Source organism: Pseudophryne corroboree, unplaced genomic scaffold (genome assembly GCF_028390025.1).
Source record: "Pseudophryne corroboree isolate aPseCor3 unplaced genomic scaffold, aPseCor3.hap2 scaffold_99, whole genome shotgun sequence".
Lineage (NCBI taxonomy): Eukaryota > Metazoa > Chordata > Amphibia > Anura > Myobatrachidae > Pseudophryne > Pseudophryne corroboree.
The window spans coordinates 1,539,831-1,555,148 of NW_026970570.1; the positions used below are offsets into that span (position 1 = coordinate 1,539,831).

Here is a 15,318-nt window from a genome sequence, read left to right on the forward strand (position 1 = left end):
AGGGGACTAATTTTGATTATAATTTGTACTTTATAATTTATAATTTAGATCCCCACACGCCATCTTGTGGTTCAAATACATAATTACACCCCTTCGTATTGTTATACATAATCCTGTTATCTCCATCTCCTTAATCCAGCATCATAAGGAACCATATCCTATCCCACCCCCCCATATATTATATGTCAAGAATGATATTTATAAAAATCAAATATTTATATTATAAATATTAAACATTTGAACTTAGATTTTATTTAACTCAACCGTATCATTCAGACCCTGCGGGATCAAGGTTTTTAGGCTAAAGATCCAGAAAGCCTCTTTCTTACATAACCTTTTATACCTATCACCTCCTCTACTGGTTACCGCCACTTGTTCAATTGCCATGATTTGTAGATTATCACTTTTCCCTCCATTGCATTCCAAAATATGGCGGTATAGGTAGGTGTTTCCTACTTTTTTATCTATCTGTCTTTTATGCTCCATGAACCTAACGTGAAGTGCCCGAGTGGTGCGCCCCACGTACTGTGCTCCACAACCACACTGTAAGACGTAGATAACATACATGGATCTACAATTCAGAAAACTTTTTATATTGAATTTCTCTCCCGATACAGATGAGACAAATTGTGTGGTTTTCTTTTTTGTGTGTTTGCATGTTGTACAGTTTAGTCTACCACACTTATGGAACCCTAATGGCGGTTTGGGTATCCATGTATCTATTTGTCCCCCTTGGGCATCTGGAGCCATGGATTTTTCCCCAGGTCTCCTAAAAAAACTTGGAGCTAGTGCGGACTTCAGACTATCTGACTTCCGAAATATTACCTGTTCACTAAGGACTACATTGGAGTTCAACATCTCATCCAACTTGAGAATAGAAAAGTTCTTCTTAATTATCCTCTTGATCTTGTATGCACTAGTATTATACTTAGTTACAAACATTGTTGTCCTATCCGTCATTTTGTTATTTTTCTTTCTAGTATTTTTGCTGGTGGTATCCAATAAATGGTCTCTTTCCATATTTTCCACCTCCTTCCAAGCCTGGTCAAGAACAGATATTGGATACCCCTGCGTAAGAAACGCCCCATAGAGAGATTCCATTTGTTCTCTTGCTCCTTCTTTGGTGGAACAATTCCTTTTTATCCGAAGGAACTGGCCCTTCGGTATATTATCCTTCCATCGTTGTAAATGACTACTTTTGTAATGTAAATATCGGTTTTGATCTACCTCCTTAACAAAAGTATTTGTTATAATGATGTCATTTTCGATCTTAAGTGCTATATCCAAAAAAGTGACCTGTGTGGGGTGGCAGTACCCCGTAAACTTCAAACCATAATTATTGCAATTCAAACTGGCAACAAATTCTTCTGCTGATTCAGTGCTCCCCTCCCAAATGAAAAATAAATCATCAATGAAACGGCCATAAAGAACCAGGCTCGCCCCGAGATCACTGGTCCACACATGTTGTTCCTCGAACCGCCCCATAAACAGGTTGGCGAAACTCGGAGCGAACCTGGTTCCCATGGCCGTCCCCCTAGTCTGTAAATAATATCGTTTATCAAAAATAAAATAATTATGTTCGAGTATAAATCTAATACTCTCCAAAATCAACCACCGCAATTCTTCCCCTATATTAGGGTCTCTTAACAGATAAAATGCCACTGCCTCAATCCCCAACTGGTGCTCAATGTTAGAATATAATGATTCTACATCACATGTGATAAAACAATAAGTTGACTGCCATTTAATATTTTTAATTAAATTTAAAAAATGTGTAGTGTCCTTAATGTGTGATTTTAATTTGACAACATAACCCTGTAAAAAACTGTCTATAAAAAAAGATAAATTGCTGGTCAATGAATCTACCCCCGCAATAATGGGTCTTCCCGGGGGGTTAATTAAAGTTTTATGTACTTTTGGAAGACAATAATACGTGGGAATTACCGGATTATCAGAAAACAAAAAACATTGAGTTTCTCTGGATATAGCACCTAAATCCACTGCCCTATTTAGCAAGATTTTTAATTCCTTTTGAAACTGTGCGGTGGGATTGTGGGTCAGTCTTGAATACAGGTGGACGTTGTTTAATTGTCTATTGGCCTCCGCCAAGTACATCACTGTATCCATTACCACAATCCCACCGCCTTTATCAGCTTGTTTAATAGTCAAGGAGGGATCCCCCCTCAAGATTTTAAGTGCTGATCGTTCCTTAGTACTCAAATTATCCTTTAACGATTGTTTCTCTGATTTTTGGCACATCTCCCTAAATTGTTCTAATGTTGACTTATAGAAGCTCTCAATATAGGGCCCTCTATAAGTCAGCGGGTAAAACTCAGACTTATTTTTAAATCTGTTTGTCCCATTACCATCAAATATTTTAGTATAGTCCTCCTTATTCGACTCATTCGTTGATTCATCTGCCAAGGATTCTAATATATCAACCATTAATTGGTCATCCTGATCCAATATAATGGGATTACCTTCAATACCTTTTTTCTTCATATTTTTCATCGCAAAATATCGCTTTCTACTTAGCGTTCTGATATATCTATTAAGATCAACGAATAGATCGAATAAGTTGGGTTTTTGGGCGGGAGCAAAGTTTAAGCCCTTTTCAAGCAATCTCAGTTGATCTGGACCCAACTTTTTTGAGGACAAATTAAAAACCCCTTTTCCCTTCACTTTAATTTCATGTTTTTTACTTGACCTACTCTTTCTTCCTCTCTTTCCTCTGGCTCTTGTTCTCTTTGCCTTTTTCCGGACCACCCTGTTCCTTCGTACTTTCTTTGTGGACGGTTTTGGAATCTGTGGCTGTCCTCCAAAAAATTATTTGTGCCACCATGGGTGTTCGACTGTTGCCTATTCTTCCCTCCCATATCTACCCAATCATCCCTTCCAGAGTCTCTTCTACTCCACTTGGAATATGGGGCTGGGGATTTGACACTATTTTGTTGGAATAAATTATCATGCCTATTCCTATAGGTATTTGGTTCCCAATTCCCCTCATCCTGATTCCTAAAACTCCTGGAATCTCTCCGATCAATTGGGGTTCTTGGTCCCCTGTAATGACCTAATCTATGTTCAAGATTTTGTCTGGGTCCTAATTCCCTTTTAGAGGGTTTTTGGTCATAGATGTTGTCCCTCCTTCTATTGTAAGTGTGAACCTCTCCCTTTTGATAGTCTAATTTATCCCGATTTAGTTTGTTGTTTTTTCTGAAGACTAAGGTTTTTTCAAAATCCTCCACCTTACGATTTACTCTCAGATCTCTTTCATTGAATCCTTTGTCTTCAGAAAAAGATTTCAACAAATCCTGGGTCTTTTCAATTTCCTTCTGTATCACACTAACTTTGTCTTCCCTAAATCTGACAAGCAATTTCATAAGGTTTATGGAACAATTATCTAGTAATTTATTCCATTCCTCTGAAAACTGCTTGTCCTCTTTAAACGTAGAGGTCTTTAAAATCCTCAATCCCCTGGGTATCAAACCTTGATCTAAATATTTCTGTAAGGACACCTGGTCCCACCAGTGCCTTGTTTCCTCTATACATAGATTTTCTAGTCTATTGAATAAACCATGCATATCCTCCAAATTCTCATCCCTCTCCATAATTTGTATATCTTCCCCCCCTCTTAAATACACATTGCGTCTTTCCAATCGTTCAGCTATGCACTTAAGCGCTGCCAGATCAATGGTTCCCCAAGTTACCTGCTGCCCGAGATGCAATTACCTAAGACAATCAAATCAAAGAATAAATGATACTGGATGTGTACACAACCGCCCACACACCAACCTTGTGTGGACAGAAGTATACACTCTCCGGCGCCAGTACCCGCTGGATCAAGGAGATTTTAGACAATGGCGGAGACTGCTGCTCCTGATACAGGGATAATTGCAATCCCTATATTGAACAAAAAAACACAAAAACTACCCACACAGGTGTGACCCTCTGTAGGAAATCAGTAGCGCTGTCCCCACCATTTATCGGAGATAATCAATAAATAATTAAAAAATGGCTAATTACTATTAAATTTTAAAACATATAAATCATATTTTATTAACATATATTGCTGCAGCAAAATTGACATACATAAAAATGCATATTGTGTATAGTGGATGCCTTTAATGTAAATGCTCCACATACACAAATGTATATACTTAATTACGTTTATTCTCTGAGGCTTGGATTTTAATAAGCTGACTTCAAAATGTCCACATAGATTAATGATAGACCAATGAGCTCGGCATTTACGGACACTGCTTGCATGAGTATGTCCTTAATTAATTAATGTCCCGAAAAAGATGTGTGCACACATATATCACTTTGAATGGATAGTTACCATGGGCGATAAGTTTTTCATTCACCTCTTTAGAACAGTCTGTTTAGGACCGTCCCAATTGGAAAGACTCCCTCTGCTGGTGCTTGTCCATTTACTGCAGAATATCTGGAGACAATATCCACGGGAATCCGTCCACAGTGCTCCGGCTCCCTCTGCTGGTGGCTAACCGCAATTGCAGGTGGACTGGCTGTTTTGTCGTAGCCAGAAGCCGGTGATCGTGTAAAACAAGCAGGAGGTGATAGTCACTGCCAGTAGGTCCTTCGAAAACGCGTTTCTCCGCCTTCCCAGTGCGTTCAGCGGCTTCCTCAGTTCGAATGACCATCATCCCAATGAACACTTTATATAGCCCCACTTATTTGAAATTCCCGCGGCCATTCGCGCATGCGCACTCAAACGTGCGTTCCAAGCCTCAGTCTCATTACAAACTTTAAATAGACTCCAGCGGCCATTTTAGCTGGTTAAAACACACGATCCAAGCCTCATTATCACACCCGGAAGTTGCATCCATCGTTCTTATTAACAATATCAGAATCAAGCCTCGTTTTAAAACATAATTATCTACAACTTCATATTCAATTATACTGAACTCTAATGCAATTTGCTCAACAAGATTACGTCACTTAGTTTAATCATAATTAATTTATCATGATTACAAGTAATCCATGTCTTATTTGACAACATCAGTACAAATATGACCGTATTTAAGAACAATATTAATACTAGTCAACACATCCTATTTTATTAGCACAGGTGATAAATATATTAAATATACTGCTCAACAGTATCATTACTCGGAAATAAAAGGGGACTAATTTTGATTATAATTTGTACTTTATAATTTATAATTTAGATCCCCACACGCCATCTTGTGGTTCAAATACATAATTACACCCCTTCGTATTGTTATACATAATCCTGTTATCTCCATCTCCTTAATCCAGCATCATAAGGAACCATATCCTATCCCACCCCCCCATATATTATATGTCAAGAATGATATTTATAAAAATCAAATATTTATATTATAAATATTAAACATTTGAACTTAGATTTTATTTAACTCAACCGTATCATTCAGACCCTGCGGGATCAAGGTTTTTAGGCTAAAGATCCAGAAAGCCTCTTTCTTACATAACCTTTTATACCTATCACCTCCTCTACTGGTTACCGCCACTTGTTCAATTGCCATGATTTGTAGATTATCACTTTTCCCTCCATTGCATTCCAAAATATGGCGGTATAGGTAGGTGTTTCCTACTTTTTTATCTATCTGTCTTTTATGCTCCATGAACCTAACGTGAAGTGCCCGAGTGGTGCGCCCCACGTACTGTGCTCCACAACCACACTGTAAGACGTAGATAACATACATGGATCTACAATTCAGAAAACTTTTTATATTGAATTTCTCTCCCGATACAGATGAGACAAATTGTGTGGTTTTCTTTTTTGTGTGTTTGCATGTTGTACAGTTTAGTCTACCACACTTATGGAACCCTAATGGCGGTTTGGGTATCCATGTATCTATTTGTCCCCCTTGGGCATCTGGAGCCATGGATTTTTCCCCAGGTCTCCTAAAAAAACTTGGAGCTAGTGCGGACTTCAGACTATCTGACTTCCGAAATATTACCTGTTCACTAAGGACTACATTGGAGTTCAACATCTCATCCAACTTGAGAATAGAAAAGTTCTTCTTAATTATCCTCTTGATCTTGTATGCACTAGTATTATACTTAGTTACAAACATTGTTGTCCTATCCGTCATTTTGTTATTTTTCTTTCTAGTATTTTTGCTGGTGGTATCCAATAAATGGTCTCTTTCCACATTTTCCACCTCCTTCCAAGCCTGGTCAAGAACAGATATTGGATACCCCTGCGTAAGAAACGCCCCATAGAGAGATTCCATTTGTTCTCTTGCTCCTTCTTTGGTGGAACAATTCCTTTTTATCCGAAGGAACTGGCCCTTCGGTATATTATCCTTCCATCGTTGTAAATGACTACTTTTGTAATGTAAATATCGGTTTTGATCTACCTCCTTAACAAAAGTATTTGTTATAATTATGTCATTTTCGATCTTAATGTAATTATGTATTTGAACCACAAGATGGCGTGTGGGGATCTAAATTATAAATTATAAAGTACAAATTATAATCAAAATTAGTCCCCTTTTATTTCCGAGTAATGATACTGTTGAGCAGTATATTTAATATATTTATCACCTGTGCTAATAAAATAGGATGTGTTGACTAGTATTAATATTGTTCTTAAATACGGTCATATTTGTACTGATGTTGTCAAATAAGACATGGATTACTTGTAATCATGATAAATTAATTATGATTAAACTAAGTGACGTAATCTTGTTGAGCAAATTGCATTAGAGTTCAGTATAATTGAATATGAAGTTGTAGATAATTATGTTTTAAAACGAGGCTTGATTCTGATATTGTTAATAAGAACGATGGATGCAACTTCCGGGTGTGATAATGAGGCTTGGATCGTGTGTTTTAACCAGCTAAAATGGCCGCTGGAGTCTATTTAAAGTTTGTAATGAGACTGAGGCTTGGAACGCACGTTTGAGTGCGCATGCGCGAATGGCCGCGGGAATTTCAAATAAGTGGGGCTATATAAAGTGTTCATTGGGATGATGGTCATTCGAACTGAGGAAGCCGCTGAACGCACTGGGAAGGCGGAGAAACGCGTTTTCGAAGGACCTACTGGCAGTGACTATCACCTCCTGCTTGTTTTACACGATCACCGGCTTCTGGCTACGACAAAACAGCCAGTCCACCTGCAATTGCGGTTAGCCACCAGCAGAGGGAGCCGGAGCACTGTGGACGGATTCCCGTGGATATTGTCTCCAGATATTCTGCAGTAAATGGACAAGCACCAGCAGAGGGAGTCTTTCCAATTGGGACGGTCCTAAACAGACTGTTCTAAAGAGGTGAATGAAAAACTTATCGCCCATGGTAACTATCCATTCAAAGTGATATATGTGTGCACACATCTTTTTCGGGACATTAATTAATTAAGGACATACTCATGCAAGCAGTGTCCGTAAATGCCGAGCTCATTGGTCTATCATTAATCTATGTGGACATTTTGAAGTCAGCTTATTAAAATCCAAGCCTCAGAGAATAAACGTAATTAAGTATATACATTTGTGTATGTGGAGCATTTACATTAAAGGCATCCACTATACACAATATGCATTTTTATGTATGTCAATTTTGCTGCAGCAATATATGTTAATAAAATATGATTTATATGTTTTAAAATTTAATAGTAATTAGCCATTTTTTAATTATTTATTGATTATCTCCGATAAATGGTGGGGACAGCGCTACTGATTTCCTACAGAGGGTCACACCTGTGTGGGTAGTTTTTGTGTTTTTTTGATTTGGGATAGGGCTGGGGAGGGCCGCTGCTCAGGCACATCTCTGTCAAGTAAAGGAGATTCAACTGAGGCAGCACAAGGGAACTCTCATCTGGGGACAACAACTGCAGGGAGAACACATATTTTCAGATGAACATGGGGTGGCAGAAGGCTGCCTAATACTGAAGCACCCCCAAACAACAAACCAAATGCAACAACTAGTGCAAGCATTCCTGGGGGATGGCCTGCAGCAGATGGATTTGAATATGGTGATGTCATCCAAGCAGTGGGTCAAAGTTGGCTTCAACCCTCGTCTGCATATGAAAAGAGAAAAGGAGCGTGCAGGGCATGGAGGCCTTTTGTGGTGCTTGGATGACCCCTAGTTCGCATTAAGCACCCCCACCCTCCTTCGGTGTGGGGCTCATGTTGGCCATTCCCCAGCCCCTGAAGCATTCAAGCTGATTTCTTGCAGCAGCTGGGCACTGTAACAGCTCCAGAGCTGCTCTGTAAAGCAAGTAAAAGGGTGTGGGCCCTGCAGCACTACCCGTAGTTTGCATTGTGCATTGGGAGGCATAAAGTAAGCAGACGGGAGGAGAAGTCAGGATAGTGCACAAGGGTATAGAAGGGAGGGGCTCAAGAAAAAAGAAGTAGAACCAGACAGCAAACTAGGCTGGAGAGAGACCTGAGACAAAGAGATCTGAATTACATGAGAGCCGACCAGGGAAAACTCAAATTATGCAGTCAAGTTTCCCACATTTGGGGAAATCGCAGGGGCAGCACACCCAGAGTGCAATGGGTGAGCCTTGCCCTGGGAGAAGCAACTTCATGATCATAGTATCTCACCTGGCAACTAAGTAGGAGTTGGGCTAGAGCTGGGGAGGGTCGCTGCTCGGGCACCCCCCTGTCAAGTGAAGGAGATCCAACTGAGGCAGCACAAGGGAACTCTCGAAAGAAGAACAAGGCTAGAGGAAGATCTGAGACAAAGAAATCTGACTTTTACCAGAGCTGACCAGAGGAAAGCACAAACACAGTCCCCCACTACCACAAATAATGCAGTCGAGTTTCCCACATTTGGGGAAATCACAGGGGTCAGCATACCCAGAATGCAATGAATGAACCTAACCCTGGGAGAACAATCTTCATGACCATGGTATCTCCTATGCAAAATAAGTATGATTTGGGATAGGGCTGGGGAGGGCCGTTGCTCAGGCACATCTCTGTCAAGTAAGTTGCATTTGATTTGTTGTTTGGGGGTGCTTCAGTATTAGGCAGCCTTCTGCCCTACCATGTTCATCTGAAAATATGTGTTCTCCCTGCAGTTGTTGTCCCCAGATGAGAGTTCCCTTGTGCTGCCTCAGTTGAATCTCCTTTTGGAGAAGACCTCAATAAGATTGTAGCTGATCTGGCTACTGCTAAAACAGCTTGCCTACCTAGTATGACTCCTACCACGCAGAAGGCTAAAAGTACTTTTCTTGGCCCTTTCATCCTCCAGGTAAAGCGTACCCAAGGTCAGGCATACCCAAAGCAAGCTCATGTTTCCAGACCTGCCAAGCCCAGACTGAAGCAATCCTGGGCTGCCCATCAGCCTGCTTCCAAAACGGACAAGCCTGCCGCATGACGGTGCAGGCCTCCCTCTGGGGGATCCCAGGGTGGGGGGCCCGACTTCTAGGTTTGGCAAAGAAAGGTATAATTCTAAGCTAGAGAATTCTGTTTGGAGCTCACCTTGTACTTTGTGAAGAAATAATCAGCATTGTGGCTGAGCAGATACATGTAGTGTGTGGCTGCAAACTGCATGGATCTGCTGCGTTGTAATGCTGATTCTTTTTTTTTGCAAAGTACCAATAGCTTCATATAATGTTCACAATTTTTATGCAGGATCAAATAGCTCAATAGGTAGGGTGTTTGATTAGAATTCAACAGGTTATAGGTTTGAATCCTGGGTATGGTAGTTTGAGATGTGTTATTTAATAAAGTATGTTGTTCTGACTGCCGGCATCCTATCACCTGGGATATCATACTAAATAAATGGAGTTGATCAAATTTTTTTTTTTTAACTAGGGACAATTTCCAGATACTTCTCTTTATAACTGAGATTGCCCCCTGGAACTTCACATCAGTTGACAACTATGCATGAGTGGGCAGTGCTTGCCCTGGATCTGTCCACCCATTTATGTGCCGCCATAAAATAAAGCATGACTAACAGTTATCCTGGGCGTACACTACACAATTATCTGTCAGGCTATCTATCCAGTCTGGATGGATGGAATGAAAATCTGGTAATGTATAGGAGCAAATGTCAATTAACCATTTGCTCCCAAACACTAGAAAAGTGGTCAAAAATGGTCATTACACAAATTGGTTAAACCCAAAATTTAACCAATTTGTTTAGGGGACCATTTTTGTCCATTTTTTAGTGTTTGAGAGTAAATCGTTGATGGTCATTTGCTCACATAGATAACCGGATTTCTATTCCAACCAGCCAGTGTTGGAGAGATGGTCTGCCAGATTACATAATGCATACCAGAGCCATAACTAGACTTTTTGGTGCCCTGTGACAGAGAATTATATGCCCTCCCCCCCATTTTTGCAATATGGACAAAAGGCGCATGCCTTGTGGGGAAGGGGCATAACAAGATTGATCTCAGAGAAAGCACATGAGATATGAAGATATATCTAGTATACTTGACACTCAATGGTTTGTGGTATTGCAGGGGTGCCCTCCTTAAATGCATATACAGTCACACATGGCATGTTTGTGTAAATGGCATATCAGCAGTCAGCACTAACTGGTGACATGCCATTTGTACAAGTAAGCCATGTGTGACTAATATATAAACATACTTTATTAAATAACACCTCAAACTATCATACCCAGGATTCAAACCTATAACCTGTTAAATTCTAATCAAACACCCTACCCATTGAGCTACTTGATCCTGCATCTATTCTAACCTCCAAAAACAGATTCAGTTGCATTTTCCAGCGTGTTTTGTTTGCGCCTTTGCAAATGTCTTACATCGACAAACTTATTTAGTACTATTTTGCAAATAGGGTTACATTGTCGCAACATTGTGTTCCCTAATTGCTTGATTTTTTAAATGCAAAAATTGATAAAGACACCTGATAATTGCTCTGTGGAGTCTTCTTTTGTGTCTACTTCTTATCTACATTTAATTCCCTACCTATAATCAAGGCATTTTTAAATGCTGGGTGCTGCCAGGACGTGAGGCCTACCTAGACTTTAGATCTGAATTTGAATGTACTTGTGAACTAACTTAATTTCCTACTTCTAAACTCATTCCTAAATTCACTACTTACATTAATCCTGTAGTTGGGCATTTTGAGCCTTCAATTGTGGGCATTGTTTTGTGTCCAGACCAGCAGCTGGTGGTGTGCATTTGCTGGAAAGGCATCGAAGACCTCCGATATGCTGCATCTCCTGATGTGTGTCTGCCTCAAGTGGCAGTCAGCAAATGCATGCTAGACACCCCATTCCAAGCTGATTGTGACATCACGGAACATGCATCATAGAACAGGCATGCTAGAACATGGGTCTTCAACCTGCGACCCTCCAGCTGCTGTGGAACTACATATCCCAGCATGCCCTGCCTCAGTTTTAGCATACCTTAATAGCAAAACTGTGGCAGGGCATGCTGGGATGTGTAGTTTCACAGCAGCTGGAGGGCCACAGGATGAAGACCCATGTGCTAGAACCAAACCGCAGGTACATTGAATGCTAGCAAGCTGAACGTTTAAATCCTTTTTGTTCCGCAGCATTCCAATGTGGAAGATTCCATGGAACCAGAGATTATTCCATTGAGAAGGACATGCTGCCTGGATGACTGCACTGTGCAAATTAAATCACGGAGCCAGTTGGCTTGTGGGTGGCTCTGGTTACTGGGTGGTTAGGTGGGCGGTGTGTCGGAGGTGGAGCACATGAAAATGAATGTGTATCATCCAGCTAGTGAGAGAGAAAACTCATGCAGGAGTGTGCCTGCTTGTCAGTGAGTTATGCACCTTGCCAGACGTCAAATCTACATGGAGCAACTGGAGGGGACAAGAGCAGGTTTGGAAAATATAGACAGAAGAGCATATATGCTGGCGCATTCTCCATGATTGTGTCAGCTTATGTTTTGGTGCACTGCACTTTCCTCCACTAAGTTTTAGCCATTTTGTTTAAACGCAAGTGTAGTTGCTTCTCGCTCTTTTGGCTGTGATATTGTATTGTGGTTGAAGAGTCTGCTGGAGGGATTGTTTTCTTCATTGGCGAGAGACTGAAGATATTCCAGGATGGAAGGCTTGGGAACACTATCCGTTTTTCAGTTGTGGAAGAGTTGAAAGACCGGATTGGACTACATTCTATAGTAAAGGGTATCTTTGTATTTATTAATCCTCCCTTTATATGTGTCTGTCTTTCAATAAAGCTTTGGGCTTGTGATTCCGTCACCCTCTTACACTCCACACCCATAGCCTTATTAACTATTGTATTGTTTAAATGTATAGTGCAGTTCATGATTTATAGTGTAGGCTGACCTGTGCTGTAGTTCTTGAACTGTACTATACCGACAGCATTTGTATTGTGTTTTGGCTGTGCTGCAACACAGTACTTATGTGTGTAATGTTTATGTATGTTTTTTTGCTTCTTTATGTCAATAAAGACTGCTTTTTCAATCCAATATCTGAAAACAATCAATGTTTATCTTTGATGGCAATAGAAGTGGTATGATATTTGCTGCTTTTGAAAGGCAATATCTGATATGTCCCCTATCTGGGAACCATATATTAAATGGCTTTTCAGAAAAGGGAGATGGGAGAAGAGCTTTCAGTACTTGTAGGACCGATGCACATTTCCTATTCTAGCCTCCAAAAACAGATTCAGTAGCATTTTCCAGCGTGTTTTGGATGCGCCTTTGCAAATGTCTTACATCGACAAACTTATTTAGTACTATTTTGCAAATAGGGTTACATTGTTGCAACATTGTGTTCCCTAATTGCTTGATTTTTTAAATGCAACAATTGATAAAAACACCTGATAACTGCTCTGCGGAGTCTTATTTTGTGTCTACTTCTTATCTACATTTAATTCCGTACCTCTAATCAAGGCATTTTTAAATGCTGGCGGCTGCCAGGACGTGAGGCCTACCTAGACTTTAGATCTGAATTTGAATGTACTTGTGAACTAACTTAATTTCCTACTTCTAAATTCATTCCTAAATTCACTACTTACATGAATCCTGTAGTTGGGCATTTTGGGACTTCGATTGTGGGCATTGTTTTGTGTCCAGACCAGCAGCAGGTGGTGTGCATTTGCTGGAAAGGCATCGAAGACCTCCGATATGCTGCATCTCCTGATGTGTGTCTCCCTCAAGTGGCTGTCAGCAAATGCCTGCTAGACACCCCATTCCAAGCTGATTGTGACATCACGGAACATGCATCATAGAACAGGCATGCTAAAACATGGGTCTTCAACCTGCGACCCTCCAGCTGCTGTGGAACTACACATCCCAGCATGCCCTGCCTCAGTTTTAGCATACCTTATAGCAAAACTGTGGCAGGGCATGCTGGGATGTGTAGTTTCACAGCAGCTGGAGGGCCACAGGATGAAGACCCATGTGCTAGAGCCAAGCCGCAGGTACATTGAATGCTAGCAAGCTGAATATTTAAATCCTTTTTGTTCCGCAGCATTCCAATGCGGAAGATTCCATGGAACCAGAGATCCTTCCATTGAGAAGGACATGCTGCCTGGATGACTACACTGTGCAAATTAAATCACGGAGCCAGTTGGTTTGTGGGTGGCTCTGGTGACTGGGTGGTTGGGTGGGTGGTGTGTCGGAGGTGGAGCACATGCAAATGATTGTGTATCATCCAGCTAGTGAGAGTGAAAACTCATGCAGGAGTGTGCCTGCTTGTCAGTGGGTTATGCACCTTGCCAGACGTTAAATCTACATAGAGCAGCTGGAGGGGACAAGAGCATGTTTGCAAAATATAGATAGAAGAGCATATATGCTGGCGCATTCTCCATGATTGTGTCAGCTTATGTTTTGGTGCACTGCACTTTCCTCCACTAAGTTTTAGCCATTTTTGTTAAGCTCAAGTGTAGTTGCTTCTCGGCCTTTTGGCTGTGATCTTGTATTGTGGTTGAAGGGTCTGCTGGAGGGAGGGATTGCTTTCTTCATTGGCGAAAGACCAAAGATATTCCAGGATGGAAGGCTTGGGAACACTATCCGTTTTTCAATTGTGGAAGAGTTGAAAGACCGGATTGGACTACATTCTATAGTAAAGGATGTCTTTCTATTTATTAATCCTCCCCTTATATGTGTCAGTCTTTCAATAAAGCTTCGGGCTTGTGATTCCCTCACCCTCTTACACTCCACACCCATAGCCTTATTAACTGTTGTATTATTGTACAGTTTAAATGTATAGTGCAGTTCATGATTTATAGTGTAGGCTGGCCTGTGCTGTAGTTCTTGAACTGTACTATACCGTCAGCATTTCTATTGTGTTTTGGCTGTGCCGCAACGCGGTACTTATGTGTGTAATGTTTATGTATGTTTTTTTGCTTCTTTATGTGCATCGGTCCTACAAGTACTGAAAGCTCTTCTCCCATCTCCCTTTTCTGAAAAGCCATTTAATATATGGTTCCCAGATAGGGGACATATCAGATATTGGATTTCAAAAGCATCAAATATCATACCACTTTTATTGCCATCAAAGATAAACATTGATTGTTTTCAGATATTGGCTTGAAAAAGCAGTCTTTATTGACATAAAAAAAAAACATACATAAACATTGCACACATAAATACAGTGTTGCAGCACAGCCAAAACACAATACAAATGCTGACGGTATAGTACAGTTCAAGAACTACAGCACAGGCCAGTCTACACTATAAATCATGAACTGCACTATACATTTAAACTATACAATAATACAACAGTTAATAAGGCTATGGGTGTGGAGTGTAAGAGGGTGAGGGATTCACAAAACCGAAGCTTTATTGTAACACAGACACATATAAGGGGAGGGTCAATAAATAGAAAGATATCCTTTACTATAGAATGTAGTCCAATCCGACCTCTGTGCTCTTCCACAACTGAAAAACAGATAGTGTTCCCAAGCCTTCCATCCTGGAATATCTTTGGTCTTTCGCCAATGAAGAAAACAATCCCTCCCTCCAGCAGACCCTTCAACCACGATACAAGATCACAGCCAAAAGGCCGAGAAGCAACTACACTTGAGCTTAACAAAAATGGCTAAAACTTAGTGGAGGAAAGTGCAGTGCACCAAAACATAAGCTGACACAATCATGGAGAATGCGCCAGCATATATGCTCTTCTATCTATATTTTGCAAACCTGCTCTTGTCCCCTCCAGCTGCTCTATGTAGATTTAACGTCTGGCAAGGTGCATAACCCACTGACAAGCAGGCACACTCCTGCATGAGTTTTCTCTCTCACTAGCTGGATGATACACAATCATTTGCATGCGCTCCACTTCCGACACACCACCCACCCAACCACCCAGTCACCAGAGCCACCCACAAGCCAACTGGCTCCGTGATTTAATTTGCACAGTGTAGTCATCCAGGCAGCATGTCCTTCTCAAT

General features: G+C 40.8%; 2 non-coding genes across 2 annotated transcripts; both read right to left on the bottom strand.

The window, feature by feature from the left end:
• Positions 1-8,407: 8,407 nt before the first annotated feature.
• Positions 8,408-8,570, bottom strand: LOC135049625 (U1 spliceosomal RNA). The gene has a single exon (XR_010241353.1). It is a non-coding gene; the product is annotated as a U1 spliceosomal RNA (small nuclear RNA).
• Positions 8,571-8,722: 152 nt separating this feature from the next.
• On the bottom strand, positions 8,723-8,886 carry LOC135049198 (U1 spliceosomal RNA). Its single transcript, XR_010240965.1, has one exon. It is a non-coding gene; the product is annotated as a U1 spliceosomal RNA (small nuclear RNA).
• Between the last annotated feature and the right edge of the window lie 6,432 nt (positions 8,887-15,318).